The sequence below is a fragment of the Glycine soja genome, unplaced genomic scaffold (assembly GCF_004193775.1).
Source record: "Glycine soja cultivar W05 unplaced genomic scaffold, ASM419377v2 tig00104198_1_pilon_8757507_8772141, whole genome shotgun sequence".
In the NCBI taxonomy this organism is placed as follows: Eukaryota; Viridiplantae; Streptophyta; class Magnoliopsida; order Fabales; family Fabaceae; genus Glycine; species Glycine soja.
In genome coordinates, this window is record NW_021144408.1 from 1 (window position 1) to 14639 (window position 14639).

Genomic DNA, 14639 nt, shown 5'->3' on the forward strand with positions numbered 1-14639 from the left:
TTTAAATGACATAATTAGGGTAAAAAACGAAGAGCCCCTCTGGGCCTGGACCAAAAAAAAAGAGACAGAAAAGAAGAAAAAGGAAAAAAAAAGGAAAGGAAAAGAAAAAAAAAAAATATAAAACAGCAAAAATAAAATAAAATAAAATAAAATAAAAATAAAATAAAAAACGAAAAAAGGATACTAATAAAGATATTAATAAAAAACGGAAATAATAAAAACACTTAATAAAAGGAAAAGAAAAAAAAAAAAAAAAAGAAGAAAATAATAACTAAAAAATAATAATAATAATAATAATAAAAAAGGTAAATAAAAAAATAAAAAAAAAGGGGGCGTCTTCAAAACAAAAATGAGGTATTTTAAAATACCTCCCTGCCGAAATTTCATCTGAAATGATGGAAATTTCCGGCTTAAAAGACGAGAAAAAAAGAAATAAAACGGGTCAAAAATGGGGTATGACAGATGCCCCTATTTAAGTCTCTTCGTTACGGAGATTTAAAAGTGAAACTTTTAAAGCGACGGGTCGAAGAGATTTAAATACAGAGTACACCATTTTTGACCAATTTCAACTACAAAATGCTATGAATGCACTGTTATGCACGTAATGTTGCGAATGCTTGCGATGCAAGTATGAATGCAAGACGAGGTAAATGGCTCGACTGGGAATAACAAAACCAAATGGTACCCGATTTTGTTAAAGAAAAGGGGTCCGACTGGGGATCACATGGTTTTACTGGGGTAAATGTCAGCTGTTCGGGTTGACGACGAACTGCCACTGACGACAAAGGAACAAAGATAAATGTCAGATGTTCGGGTTATTGCCGAACTAGCCAACTGACCAGAATCGAAGATAAATGTCAACTGTTCGGGTTATTGCCGAACTAGTCAATCTGACCAAAAACAAAGATAACTATCAACTGTCCGGGTTATTGCCGAACTAGCCAATTTTGACAAAAAGCAAAGGTAAATATCAACTGTCCGGGTTATTGCCGAACTAGTCAACTGATAAGAAACAAAGATAAATGTCAACTGTTCGGGTTATTGCCGAACTAGTCAACTGATAAGAAACAAAGATAAATGTCAACTGTTCGGGTTATGGCCGAACTAGTCAACTGACAAGAAACAAAGATAAATGTCATCTGTTCAGGTTATTGCCGAACTAGTCAACTGACAAGAAACAAAGATAAATGTCAACTGTTCAGGTTATTGCCGAACTAGTCAACTGATAAGAAAACAAAGATAAATGTCAACTGTTCGGGTTATTGCCGAACTAGTCAACTGACAAAAAACAAAGATAAATGTCAACTGTTCGGGTTATTGCCGAACTAGTCAACTGATGACACGAAACAGAGGCAAATGATGCATAAGCTGTTCATTAAAGAAATTGCCACTTGGCGAAGAGAGGGTGACATCTCTGGATCAGACACACTGGGGATGACACTTGGGGGAAATAGAGGGTTACAAATTATTCATGATTGATTGAAATGAAAAGATGATTGAAGCAAGACTCATGATGGTTAATGCAGCCATGTATGCATGATATTGTCTTTATTGTATATGTATGAATGTGTATATGCATGAATGTATGAATGCCTGAATAACGACACGACTTGTATGACTGTATGGAGGATTGACTTGTATGATTGTATGAATGATAAATTTGGTGGAACAAGATTGGACGGGTAAGATTGAAAGTGACCCGACGTCGCATCACAAACACTCGGCAATCTTCAATGAGGATGATGCCACCAGGGTATATGAAAATAGTGACGGGGTAAAGCCCGCAGCAACTGATGGGGAATAAACATTTCTTGGGGAGAACGTGCCAATCCAAAAAACATGGTAGAAGAGCTAGTGCTTCTGTGGTCATGCTTCTTATTATTCTCTTTTTTTTTTTTTTTTTTTTTTTTTTTTTGAAAAAAAGCAATTGACCACGTGCAACCTGCAAGGTTTATCCATTCTCAGGGTAGCTGTTGACACACCCTTCATCTATTCACGAGTTCAAAGAAAAAGTGTTTTGTTGTTTGTGCTTCTCAAAAAAGACATGAAAGAAAATTTATGATTTTGAGAAATGTTTTGTTTCAAATGCTACCATAAAAAAGGAAAGGTTTTATAAGCTGAATAAATGAGAATTCCAAATGAAAGGCAACAGGCTCAAATTTATTTGAAAGAGTGGTGACCTGCCAATGGCATGGCTCCACTGATCTTACAAAGTTTGGAAAATGGTAAATATAAATCGAAGGTTCATTGAACACAATAACCGTTGTTCCCTCTGACAACCTTGAATTCCACTGTTTGGATGCTTCAGATTCAGGGTCTCCTTGACATTCCATTGTGCCTCAAATGAACGAAGATCAGCTCGATGCAGTTACTTTGTCTTTTGGTCCTTAACTTTTGCATAGATCGCCCTTTCGGGTTTTCGACCTATCAGGCTAATTATTTTTCTGTTTGATGTCTCTAATTTTTGCCTGGGCCGCCCTTTCGGGTTTTCGACCCACCGAGACGCTCATTTTTGCCTAAGCCGCCCTTTCGGGTTTTCGACTTACCGAGCTGTTTTTTTATTTTTAGACAAAGTATTTCTTGACTGCATCCGCATTCACGGGACGAGGGAGCTCATCCCCATCCATAGTCGTAAGAGTCAGTGCACCACCAGAGAAAGCTCTCTTGACGACATATGGGCCTTCGTAATTGGGCGTCCACTTGCCCCTAGAATCGGGTTGGAAAGATAAAACCTTCTTGAGCACAAGATCTCCTTCTTGAAACACGCGAGGACGAACCTTCTTGTCGAAAGCTTGCTTCATCCTCTGTTGATAAAGTTGTCCGTGGCACAAGGCTTTCATGCGTTTTTCTTCAATTAGATTCAACTGATCATATCTGCTTTGGCACCATTCAGCTTCTGATAACTGGGCCTCCATTAGAACTCTCATTGATGGAATCTCAACCTCCACAGGGAGTACTGCTTCCATACCATACACCAAAGAGAAGGGGGTTGCCCCTGTTGAAGTACGCACTGAAGTGCGATACCCATGCAAAGCATACGGTAACATCTCGTGCCAGTCTTTGTATGTGACCACCATCTTCTGCACTATCTTCTTGATATTCTTGTTTGCAGCTTCAACTGCGCCATTCATCTGAGGTCTGTAAGGAGAAGAATTGTGATGCTCAATCTTGAACTCTTCACACAAATCTTTCATCATCTTGTTATTCAAGTTCGTTCCATTATCTGTGATGATTCTGTTGGGCACACCATAACGGCAGATGATCTGATTCTTGATAAAGCGGACCACAACTTGCTTAGTCACATTTGCATAAGATGCTGCTTCAACCCACTTGGTGAAGTAATCAATAGCCACTAGAATGAAACGATGTCCGTTTGAAGCTTTCGGTTCGATTCTACCAATCACATCGATGCCCCACATAGAGAAGGGCCACGGAGAAGAAAGAACATTAAGTGTAGTTGGTGGTACATGAATTCTGTCAGCATAAATCTGGCATTTGTGGCACTTCCTGGCATGCTTGCAACAATCTGTTTCCATCGACATCCAGTAGTAACCTGCTCTCAACAACTTCCTAGCCATTGCATGTCCATTGGAGTGAGTTCCAAAGGAGCCTTCATGTACCTCATGCATCAAAAGTTCTGCTTCTTGCTTATCTACACACCTGAGTAGTACCATGTCAAAGTTTCTTTTGTACAAAACATCCCCATTTAGGAAGAAATTACCAGACAATCTTCTCAAAGTTCTCCTGTCTTTGTTGGATGCTCCAGATGGATATTCCTGACTTTGGAGGAAACACTTGATATCATGGAAACAGGGCTTATCATCGACAACCTCTTCGACTGCAAACACGTGAGCGGGCCTCTCGAGGCGCTGAATTCTGATTGTTGGCAAATTGTTCCGGTGACTCACTTCGTACATGGAGGATAAAGTTGCTAACGCATCTACCATCTGGTTCTCATCACGAGGGATGTGGTGAAGCTCTACTTTGTTGAAGAAGGTTAGCAAACGCTTTGCATAATCTTTGTATGGAATCAAGCCGGGGTGGCGAGTTTCCCATTCTCCTTTGATTTGGTTGATTACGAGAGCTGAATCCCCGTAAATGTCAAGGTTCTTGATTCTCAAGTCGATGGCTTTTTCAATGCCCAAGATACATGCTTCATATTCTGCCATATTGTTGGTGCAATCAAACTGTAACCTTGCAGCGAAAGGGAGATGATTACCTTCCGGAGTGATAATAACTGCCCCAATTCCATTGCCAAAGACATTCACGGCTCCATCAAAAATCAAACCCCATCTAGACTCGGGATCTGGACCTTCTCCAAGCAATGGTTCATCACAATCCTTCATCTTCAAGTGCATAATCTCTTCATCAGGAAAGTCAAACTTGATGGGTTGATAGTCCTCAATTGGTTGGTGAGCCAAATGATCAGCAAGGACACTTCCCTTAATTGCCTTCTGGGTGTGGTATTCGATATCATACTCGGATAACAACATCTGCCAACGAGCAATTCTTCCTGTCAGAGCGGGTTTCTCAAAGATATACTTGATCGGGTCCATTTTGGATATTAGCCAGGTGGTGTGGTTAATCATGTAGTGACGAAGACGCTTGGCAGCCCAGGCTAGTGCACAACAAGTTTTCTCAAGTAGGGAGTACCTGGACTCACAATCTGTAAACTTCTTGCTCAAGTAGTAGATGGCATGTTCTTTCCTTCCGGTCTTATCCTGTTGTCCGAGCACACAGCCCATAGAATCTTCTAACACAGTCAAGTACATAATCAGAGGCCTTCCTTCAACTGGAGGTATAAGAATTGGAGGTTCTAGCAGATAATTCTTGATACTATCAAAAGCCTTTTGACAATCTTCGGTCCAAACAACCCCTTGATCTTTTCGGAGCAACTTGAATATAGGTCCGCACGTGGCTGTCATGTGCGAGATGAAACGAGAAATGTAATTTAGACGCCCAAGAAAACCTCTCACTTGTTTCTCTGTTTGTGGAACCGGCATTTCTCTAATGGCCTTGACCTTGTCAGGATCTACTTCAATACCTTTCTGACTGACAATGAAACCCAAGAGTTTTCCAGATCTAACACCAAAGGTACATTTGTTGGGATTCAGTCGAAGTTGGTACTTTCTCAGCCGTTGAAACATCTTCAGCAAGTACTCGACATGTTCTTCTTCAGTGCCTGACTTGACAATCATATCATCCACGTACACTTCTATCTCTTTGTGCATCATGTCATGAAAGAGAGTGGTCATGCCTCTTTGGTAAGTGGCACCTGCATTTATTAACCCAAAAGGCATTACCCTGTAGCAAAAGGTGCCCCAAGGCGTGATGAAAGATGTCTTTTCTCTGTCTTCAACTGCCATCTTGATCTGATTGTACCCAGAGAAACCGTCCATGAAGGAGAAGACCTTGGACTTTGCAGCGCTGTCAACCAATACATCGATGTGAGGTAGAGGAAAGTCATCTTTCGGACTAGCCTTGTTCAAATCCCGGTAGTCAACGCACATCCTGACTTTGCCGTCCCTCTTTGGAACAGGCACTATGTTGGCTAGCCATTGAGGATACTCTGATGTGACAAGAAAACCTGCATCGATCTGCTTCTGTACTTCCTCTTTGATCTTGAGAGCCATGTCAGGGCGAGTTCTTCTCAGTTTCTGTTTGACCGGTGGGCATTCGGGCTTCAAAGGCAAACGGTGCTCCACAATACGGGGATCCAAGCCAGGCATGTCTTGGTACGACCATGCGAACACATCGACGTATTCTTTGAGTAATTCAATCACCCTTCGTTTGACAGTTGCCTCAAGCGATGCCCCAATCTTGACTTCCTTCTTATCTTCCTCGGTTCCCAAGTTAATCACCTCTACTACCTCCTCATGAGGTCGAATGGTTTTCTTTTCATATTCCAATAACCGAGCAAGTTCCTCCGGGATTTCATCATCTTCCTCCTCCTCAGCCTCGTAGACAGGAGATTCGAAGTTGGGAGAGAGTGCATGGTTATTATGTTCAAAGGGCTCATAAATGCCTAGTCTGCATATGATTGATGATTGACTTTAGAAAATGAGTGAACAATGCAGACTTTTTATAATTAATTGAAATCAGAAAACAAAAATAAAATACTTTGGTTTTTTTTTGTGTTACCATTTTCCAGAAAGAGCAATAAGCATGGATATCGGAATAGACCACATTTTCCATTAATAAGAGTAGTACTTGAAACAAAACAGCCCTACATAATTGCGCTTTCGTCCTGGGCAAGACGAAAGGATCCCTTTTTTGAAAAAACAAACAAACAGAAAAAACAAAGACACATTACTTTGATGCATGAACCACTGAAGGGATGTCAACCGCGTCCCAGTTGCGAACAAGTTTTCCAGGTGTGACAAATGCAAGCACTATCTCTTCAGGAGCATCTTCCAAGACAGCATTGGCTTCTGGCGAGTTGTTGATGAACCCGGCGCTACAAAAGGTGCTAGTAATGGAGCTTGATCCAACACTGTTCGTTGCGGATCCTGCAGAAGAAGCAAATCCCAGTCCTTCACGGTTTTTACTCTCCAGCAACTGCACAACTTTTCCCCATCCTACACCTGTTCCTTCCTGCACCACTTTCTGTGCGCTCTTCCAAGTAGCAAAGGATACTTCATTTTTCTCCGGCTTTTTACCCTCTAAAGTCAGGCCTTGGAAAGAGGTTCCTTCTGTTTCATCAGCACCAATAAAGGAAAAAGCTGACAAATGACTAACCAACAAGGCTTCCTCTCCACTCACAGTGATCAATCTCCCATTTCTGACAAACTTCAGCTTTTGATGCAAGGTGGATGTCACGGCCCCCGCTTCATGGATCCACGGCCTACCCAAAAGGCAACTGTATGCGGCTTGGATATCCATCACCTGGAATGTAATTTGGAAAACAAACGGCCCAATTGTAATGGGCAAATCGACCTCCCCGATAACGGACTTTCTTGATCCATCAAACGCTTTGACAACCACCCCGCTTCTTCTCAATGGGGGGCCCCTGGTAGGAAAGTTGATCTAATGTGGATTTGGCCATTACATTCAATGAGGAACCAGTGTCCACAAGTACATTCGACAGAGCATCAGACTTGCAGTTCACCGATATATGTAACGCCAATTGTGGTTCCTCCCCTCCTCAGGAAGTTCTTCATCACTAAAACTTAAATTATTGCAGGCAGTAATGTTTCCTACTATACTGTCCAATTGATTAACAGTCACGTCCCTCTCCACAAAAGCTTGGTCTAACACTTTCATTAGAGCTTCACGGTGTGCTTCTGAGTTCAAAAGCAGAGACAAAATGGATATCTTAGGGGAGTTTGCAGCAGCTGGTCTACTACTTTATACTCACTCTTCTGGATCAGTTTCAGAATTTCGTCATGATCAGAATTCTTACTAGTCCCATTGGATTGGCCTACTTCCTTCCTTGTACCGGGGCCATTCACTGTCACCTGTTTAACTGCCGGATCATTCACTTTCTTTGCAAACAATGTGGGGATAATACGTCCATTCCTCAGAACTTTACCGTCACTAGCAATGTTGTCCACAGAAATCGCAGGAGTTAGAGAGGGCAAAGGCACCTCCTGCCCACCCTCCAACATCGTGGCACTATACTTGTAAGGGACCGCTTTTAGAGAAGCATACGGCATAGGTCCTGGCAAGCTAATCACCAGTGGAGTAGTAGTTGATTCCCCACTGTTATAGCTTACTTCCAACCGCTGAAACTCGGGGTGATGACGCACACTTCTTTGTCCTTCCTCGTGATGATAAGTTCTCTGCTGTCTATCAGCCCTTGTACGTCCTCTTGTACCTTCGGGCATCCTTTTACATTCACAGGACATATTCACCGCGCTGCATGATCATGGTCAACAGAGCTGCCTCGCACATCTTGATATGTATTGGGACCAGGGGAGTTCGAACGTGTCGGAAGTTCAGGATGACACCGTCTTCATCACAATCTTGTATCATGTTGACAGCAGGCCCATGGTTCGGCAGAGGGTTCGCCTGAACATTGGGATTCTGATCTTTGAAGGATAGCAAGTTGGCCCGGACTAGTTTTTGCACTTCATTCTTCAGGACATAGCAGTTTTCAACGTCATGACCTGGGGCCCCTTGGTGGAAAGCGCAGGTTAAATCATGACGAAACCAGGGAGGTAAAACATCTGGTGTACGAGGGGGTGTTCTGACCTGGACAAGGTTTTTGGCGAGCAGGGCGGGGAGTAAGTCAGCATATTTCATCGGGATGGATCAAAGGTTGTTTTCTGGCGGTTTTGTGAGTGATATGGTTGTTGGGGGGTCTGCGGGCGATTTTGTTGTTTTTGAGGGTATTGTGGCTGATGGTATTGCGTGGAGGGTATTGTTGTGGAGGGTATTGTTGTGGGAGGTTGGTATGTTGGAGGGTATTTGGGTAGGGGTAATGTGGCCTTTGTTGGTGATATGATGGGTTTGGATAGGGATGCGACATTCGCAACCTGACGATATGGGGTGAAATTCTGCTGAGGCTTACCATGAGCTACCATTCCCACCTCTTGATCTTTTTCTTCGCAAAGTGGCCTCCAAACTTCTTGGCATTGCTTGCGGCAGGGGCACTTTCCCCAGTCAAACGTCCCTCTCGGACACCTTCCTCTAATCGCACCCCCATGTTGACCATTTCGGTGAAGTCTGTTGGTGCACTTGCAACCATTTTCTCGTAATAAAACTGGCTCAGGGTCTTCAGAAATATTTTGGTCATTTCCTTTCTTCCAACGGCGGGACAATCTGGGCAGCCACTTCCCTCCAACGCTGGGCATACTCCTTGAACGTTTCCTTCTCTTTTGTGTCATCGCACGGAGCTGATCACGATCTGGGGCCATGTCCAGATTGTACTTATACTGCCGGATGAACGCTTCACCCAGGTCATTGAAAGTACGAATGCTCGCACTGTCCAAATTCATATACCACTTCAGAGCGGCCCCAGTTAGGCTGTCCTGAAAGAAATGAATAAGCAGCTTATGATTGTCAGTATACATGGACATTTTCCCGCGCGTACATCACCAAGTGACTGCGGGGACAAGAGTTCCCTTTATACTTCTCGAAGTCTGGCACCTTGAACTTGTGAGGGATAGTAACATTTGGGACCAAGCATAATTCACAGGCGTCCTTCCCGAACAGATCTCTTCCTCGGAGGGCTTCGACTTCCCTTTGCATACCATCAAATCTTTCTTGGAGTTCTTCCATCTTGTCGAAGGTACAACATTTTCAGCTTGGAAAATTGGTTCAACCTCTTGTTGAATAGTGTGAATCAGTGGAGCTGAATAAGTCATTGCAGCTTGAGGGAAAGAGGTATTGGGTTGCGGAACCGGTGCTGACTGCTGAGCAAAAGGAGGTGGAACTTCAGATACAGCGGGCTGGGGGCTTCCACAGACTGGAGGTGGCATTCCCCATGTACAACCTGGAGGCAAAAAGAGGGGTGGAGAAGTCACTGTAGATAGCGGGGTTGTGCTCACCAAGGCTGCTCTACAGCAGCGGCGGCAGCTTGAGAGTTCTGGGCTGACAGGAGTGCACTCATCATGGTCGTCAACCTATCCATTCCCTCTCGTAAAGTGGCAACCTCCTCCCTGAGACTCTGATTTTCTTGTTCAACTATATCCATCCTCTTTCGATTGGCCCTGGTGTTGTAAATGCGAGTTGGTTTGTGGAGAATTCGCCGGGCCACTTTCCTTGGGCGGCGGCTGATTGACTCCCCCCCTTTTGAAGTAGTGAACACAGTGTGAGACTCGATTTAGAAACTATGAATGCAACATGATGCATGCTTATGCTTATGCAAAAAGAAAGGGAACAAATTATTATCGAAGAACTTGTTAGAGAATTGTAAACATCATAAACTGAAACACTCACTTAAGCATTGGAATATTACAAATTTTTTTTTTTTTTTTTTTTTTTTTTTTTTTTTTTTTTTTTTTTTACAAGTCAAGAGATTTCGGGAGCTAAAATCTAAACATAAGGTCCTAAGAACTTCAGACTCAAACTCCCGGAGTAGATGGGTCCTCGGAATCTGAATGTGCACGGGAGAACAAGTCCATAAACTTCCTCTTCCTTCTAGCATCTTGGTGGAGCAAAACGTCTTTCCGACGAAGCAAGTCGTCCTTCTCAATCATCCTCTGGTTCTGGATAAAAAGCTCACGGCTCTGTTGGGCTATCTTCCCCTTCAAAGTCTCATTCTCTTGCTCTAGCTCCTGGCATCTCCTCTTCCAAGTTTCTTTTTCTTGCCTTTCTTTGGTTAATTGTTCATGAAACTCTCTCCTTAGTGTCAAAGGGGATAGGCAAGGATGATGGTGGGATGGTGGACGATAGGTATCTAGGTAAGCGGTAGGGTAGGCCAAAGCTCTTGGTCCTATCAATAACCCACTGGGTATAAGATTCGTGCACATAGTCTGATTTCTTTCCCAACTGACTTCTGCTGAGTCTGCGGATAGGCGCTCCAAGCTTGTGCGAATCTTTCCCTTTTGTTCGAGTGATCACCATGGTTAAGATAGAATTCATTAGTCAAGGCAAGGTTGTTTGGTTTTGTCTTTATCGGGTACCCCGAAATTGGTCGTCGAGCGAGGAGTGGGTTGTAGCTAATTCCGCCACGCATACCCAAAAGAGGTACGTTGGGATATTCACCACAACTCACAATAATCTCTCCAACATCACTAGCTGCTTGGTACCAAACAATGTCAGATGGGTCAAGAGTCATGATTCGGCGAGGCCAGGAAAGCTTGTCATCATTGGTCTTGAAGGCACGGGATTGAGGTAAGTGGAAGGTAAGCCACTGATAGAGTAAAGATGCACAACAAGAAATGGTTCCCCCGGCCAGCCTGGGTACGGTCATGAATAGAATGGTAGGTATCGGCGAGTAGAGTGGGTACGGGGTTCTTTGTAAGAAAGATTTTAATGGCATTGATATCGATGAAGTTGTCAATATTTGGGAAGAGTAAAAGGCCATATATAAGGAGGGCTAGGATAGAATGGAAGGCAAGTGTACTAGCTGCTTCAGCAAATATGGAGGCTTGTTGGTAGAGGAAGTGGGTGGGAAGACCTTGGAGGCCTCCTTTAGAGGTAAGGTTTGCTTGGATGATGGAGGTTTTAAGATGGAGGGCGGCTGCGATGTCGGAGGGTTTAGGGGTAGGCTCAAAACCATGGAAAGGTATCTTGTCTGGCACAGGTAAGCCAACTAGGTAGGAGTACTCTTCAAGTGTGGGGACAAGCTGGTAATCGGGAAATGTGAAGCAATGGTAGAGCGGGTCATAGAACTGAACCAGGGTCTCTAGGCATCCTTCCTCAACATCTACTCTAAGAATTCTGAGCAACTTCCCATGATGAGCTTGAAAATCAACTGGATCACTTACTAAAGATGCTAGCTCCCTTAATCTCAACAGGTCTGTTTTTTTGAAAAGGTACTTCCTAGTGCTTCTCAGTGGGATGTCCATATCTACAAAGTTTACAAAAAGCTTGTCTAAGTCCTTCGATAATTTGGATGAAAAAAAAGAGTTTATGCATGGATGCATGTATGCATGACTATGCCAAAGTACGGAGAAAACATGGTGAAGTTAAATCCGAAATGTTGGAGTTAAGGGTAAACACGTCATTTGGTAAGGACTATGGTTTCATATATACCTGTATCACGGGTTCTACCAAATTCCCAAAGTCATTGACCACTTCCGGATATTGTCGGATTGCGGGACTACTCCCGGTCCAACAATGTCCATAGGAAAGCCTCGTTTGAGTGTAGTATCGCGTATCAACCAATTCAAGACTACTCTTGATTAGCCACCGCACTACGTCCTAAAAGGCTAAGATGGGTTAAAGGTAACTAAAGGTCCTCAACTTCATAGGTCGCTTGGAAATATTAATGCTGAACACGACTACTCATGCCAACATAGTAATATTCCCAAGATCCCTCCATCGAGCGGGGTTATCACATGTGCCACATCCGAAACTCACTCTCGGAAAGACACTATGATTATACCACCATCCTATCTTATGTTTCCCTCAAGTCCGGGTGTAGGACTTATCTCACCACTCACGTAAAAGATAAACACTTAAGCACGTATTTACAGTTTCAAATAATAACAAAGCATAAAGATGAAAAAAACAAGATAGGTTTAACCCACTTAGGAGTGTGATCCCCAGTGGAGTCGCCATTTTTCTGTCGCGGTGATTTTTGGATATCAAGCTATTGATTAGCATTGACTCGCAATTTTAAGATCACCACCGATCTTTTATTTTTCCGAAGAAAAGGGAGAAAGCTCGAAAAACCCTATTTTTTAAGAGATCAAAGGTCCGGGGGTTGGTTACGCAAAGGGAAGGTACTAGCACCCTAAACGTCCATAGTACTCTATAGGAACCTCTTGCTTATTTTTACCTTTATGCTAAATTAATTATTTGTTTGGAAATAAATGCTCAAGTGTGAAAAGGTTAAAGAGATAGGTTTGAAAAAAAAGAAGAAATGTTTTTATTTTTATTGATTTGGAAAGACAAAGTCTTTTGCCTACATACCCGAATGGGATCAAAATCATGTAGTTCGGGGTAGAAAGTCGAGTGGTTGGTTTTGATTGATTTTAAAGTTCGAAAAAAGAAGAGTTTAGGCAAGGTAAGAGGCCGAAAAGGCATAGAAGAAATAAAAGAAGTGAGTTCGATTGATTTTAAATTAGAAAAAATGTTTTGATTGATTAAAGATTGATTAAAGATTTGATTAAGAAAGAAAGAAAAAGATTGACCCCTTTTTTTGAAATTTTGATTATGGAAAGTTTTTGGTTTTTTGACTTTTCTCTCTTTTTTTTTTTTTTTTTTTTTTTTTTTTTGATCTCTAGTTATGCAAAGATAAGTCTAAACGCGCCGGATCCCTTAAAATGACGTTGGATCAAGTGAGGGCCCTTTTCCTCGGATACGGTTCAAATCACATGATCGTCCTCGGCGGAAAACATAAAAATAAATGTGAGTGCCGGTGCAGATTCTCATTTTTATTTTTATTTACATTGGACCTAGATACATTCTAATTGACAATAATAAATAAAAATTGCAAATGCATTAAAATAAATATGCTAGAAGAAATAATAAAATGCATGAAATACAAAACAATAAATACATATGGTGCATAAAATAAATAAAGAAAATAAAATGCAAGACATAAAAATAAATATAATGCTGGAAATAAATAAAAGAAAATAAAAATGCAAGACATAAAATAAACATGATGCTAAAAATAAATAAAAAATGCAAGACATAAAGTAAATATGATGCATAAAATAAAAATAAACAAAATAAAAATGCAAGACAAAAAATAAATATGATACTGGAAAATAAAATGCAAGACGTAAAATAGATATGGTGCTGGAAAATAAATAAAGAAAATAAAAAATGCAAGGGCATAAAGTAAATATGATGCATAAAAAAAAATGTAATAAAAAAAAAGAGAAGAAAAGGGGGTGCAGAAGTAACAGGGAAGTGCAGAAAGTAAAATACTAGAAGGAACAGAAAAAAGGAAATGGGCTCAAAAAAAAAAAAAAAAAAAAAAAAAAAAGTGGGCTTAACAGATCAAATCTGAATCGTCAGATTGATCGAAGCGTCCAGATTTGATCATGGGGAGACACAGTCTTAGCCATTAGATCTTAATCAAACGTCACAAGAGAAAAAGAACAAAGTAAAAACCAAGAGGTGAGACGCATCTGATCAAAACAGGGGATAACATTGGCCGTTAGATCTAGGATCTAACGGTTCAACCCTGATGGTCCATGGGGACACAGAGATCCGCGTGCACCATAGTCTTGGTCATGGCAGCAGTATAAATTAGAAAGTAAACACAAAAAAACATAAATCCAACCTCTTTCTCTCTCTAAAAAAAAACGCTCAAAAGCTCTCTTCTCTCTCTAACACACACCGCCGGAAGTTGTTTACCGGCGCAGTGGCTGGCTGGCCATGGGTGGCGGCGCCGCCGCGTCGGAAACAGAGTCTCCTCCTTTTTTTAAAAAAACTACATGTTTTGAATTCCTCTTTTCCCCTAGTTCTCAAATCCACCGTTATTTTTTGAAAACCAATACTGATAAAGCCTAGATCTAGCCTTGAATCTTAGAAAAAAAGTGAACTACCTTTGTCCTTATGTTATCGTTTAAGCTTCAGAGTAAAAACGGTTACAGCTTGGGTTGTGTGGGTGTGGGTGTTTGACGCAGTGCTTGTGGTTGGTGGTGTTTGGTGTGGGCTTGGCCGATAGTGGTGGTTGGTGTAGGCTTGGCCGATGGTGGTGGTTCTGATGTAGGCTTTAGGCCGCGTGAGTGAGTGGGTTACTGTGTTTGCGTGGGTTTCTGTTCTAACGTTTCGATTTCTAGGGAAGGAAATGAATAGTATGAGCAAGATGATTTTGGTTTTTTTTTTGTGTTGGTGGTTCACGGAGGGGGAGGGTGGCGCTGAGTGGTGGCTAGGCCGATGGTGGTGGTTCACGGAGGAGAAGAGGGGCACTGAGTGGTGGCTAGTGGTGGCTCTTGGCTGTTCCGGCGCTTTGGCTGTCCGTATTCCCTCCTCTCTCCCTCTGACATGCACAGTAATTAATGCAGCATTTAAAGGACATAATTAGGGTAAAAAAACGAAGAGCCCCTCTGGGCCTGGACCAAAAAAGA

The 14639-nt window shown here is 42.1% G+C and overlaps 1 pseudogene across 1 annotated transcript; it reads right to left on the bottom strand.

Moving 5' to 3' along the window:
* Window positions 1–1886: 1886 nt before the first annotated feature.
* On the bottom strand, window positions 1887–9224 carry LOC114404482 (annotated as a pseudogene). The gene is made up of 3 exons (XR_003664998.1): window positions 8523–9224; window positions 6301–8245; window positions 1887–6014 (listed from the first exon to the last, which is right to left on the bottom strand). The product of XR_003664998.1 is annotated as an uncharacterized LOC114404482 (transcript).
* Window positions 9225–14639: the final 5415 nt, after the last annotated feature.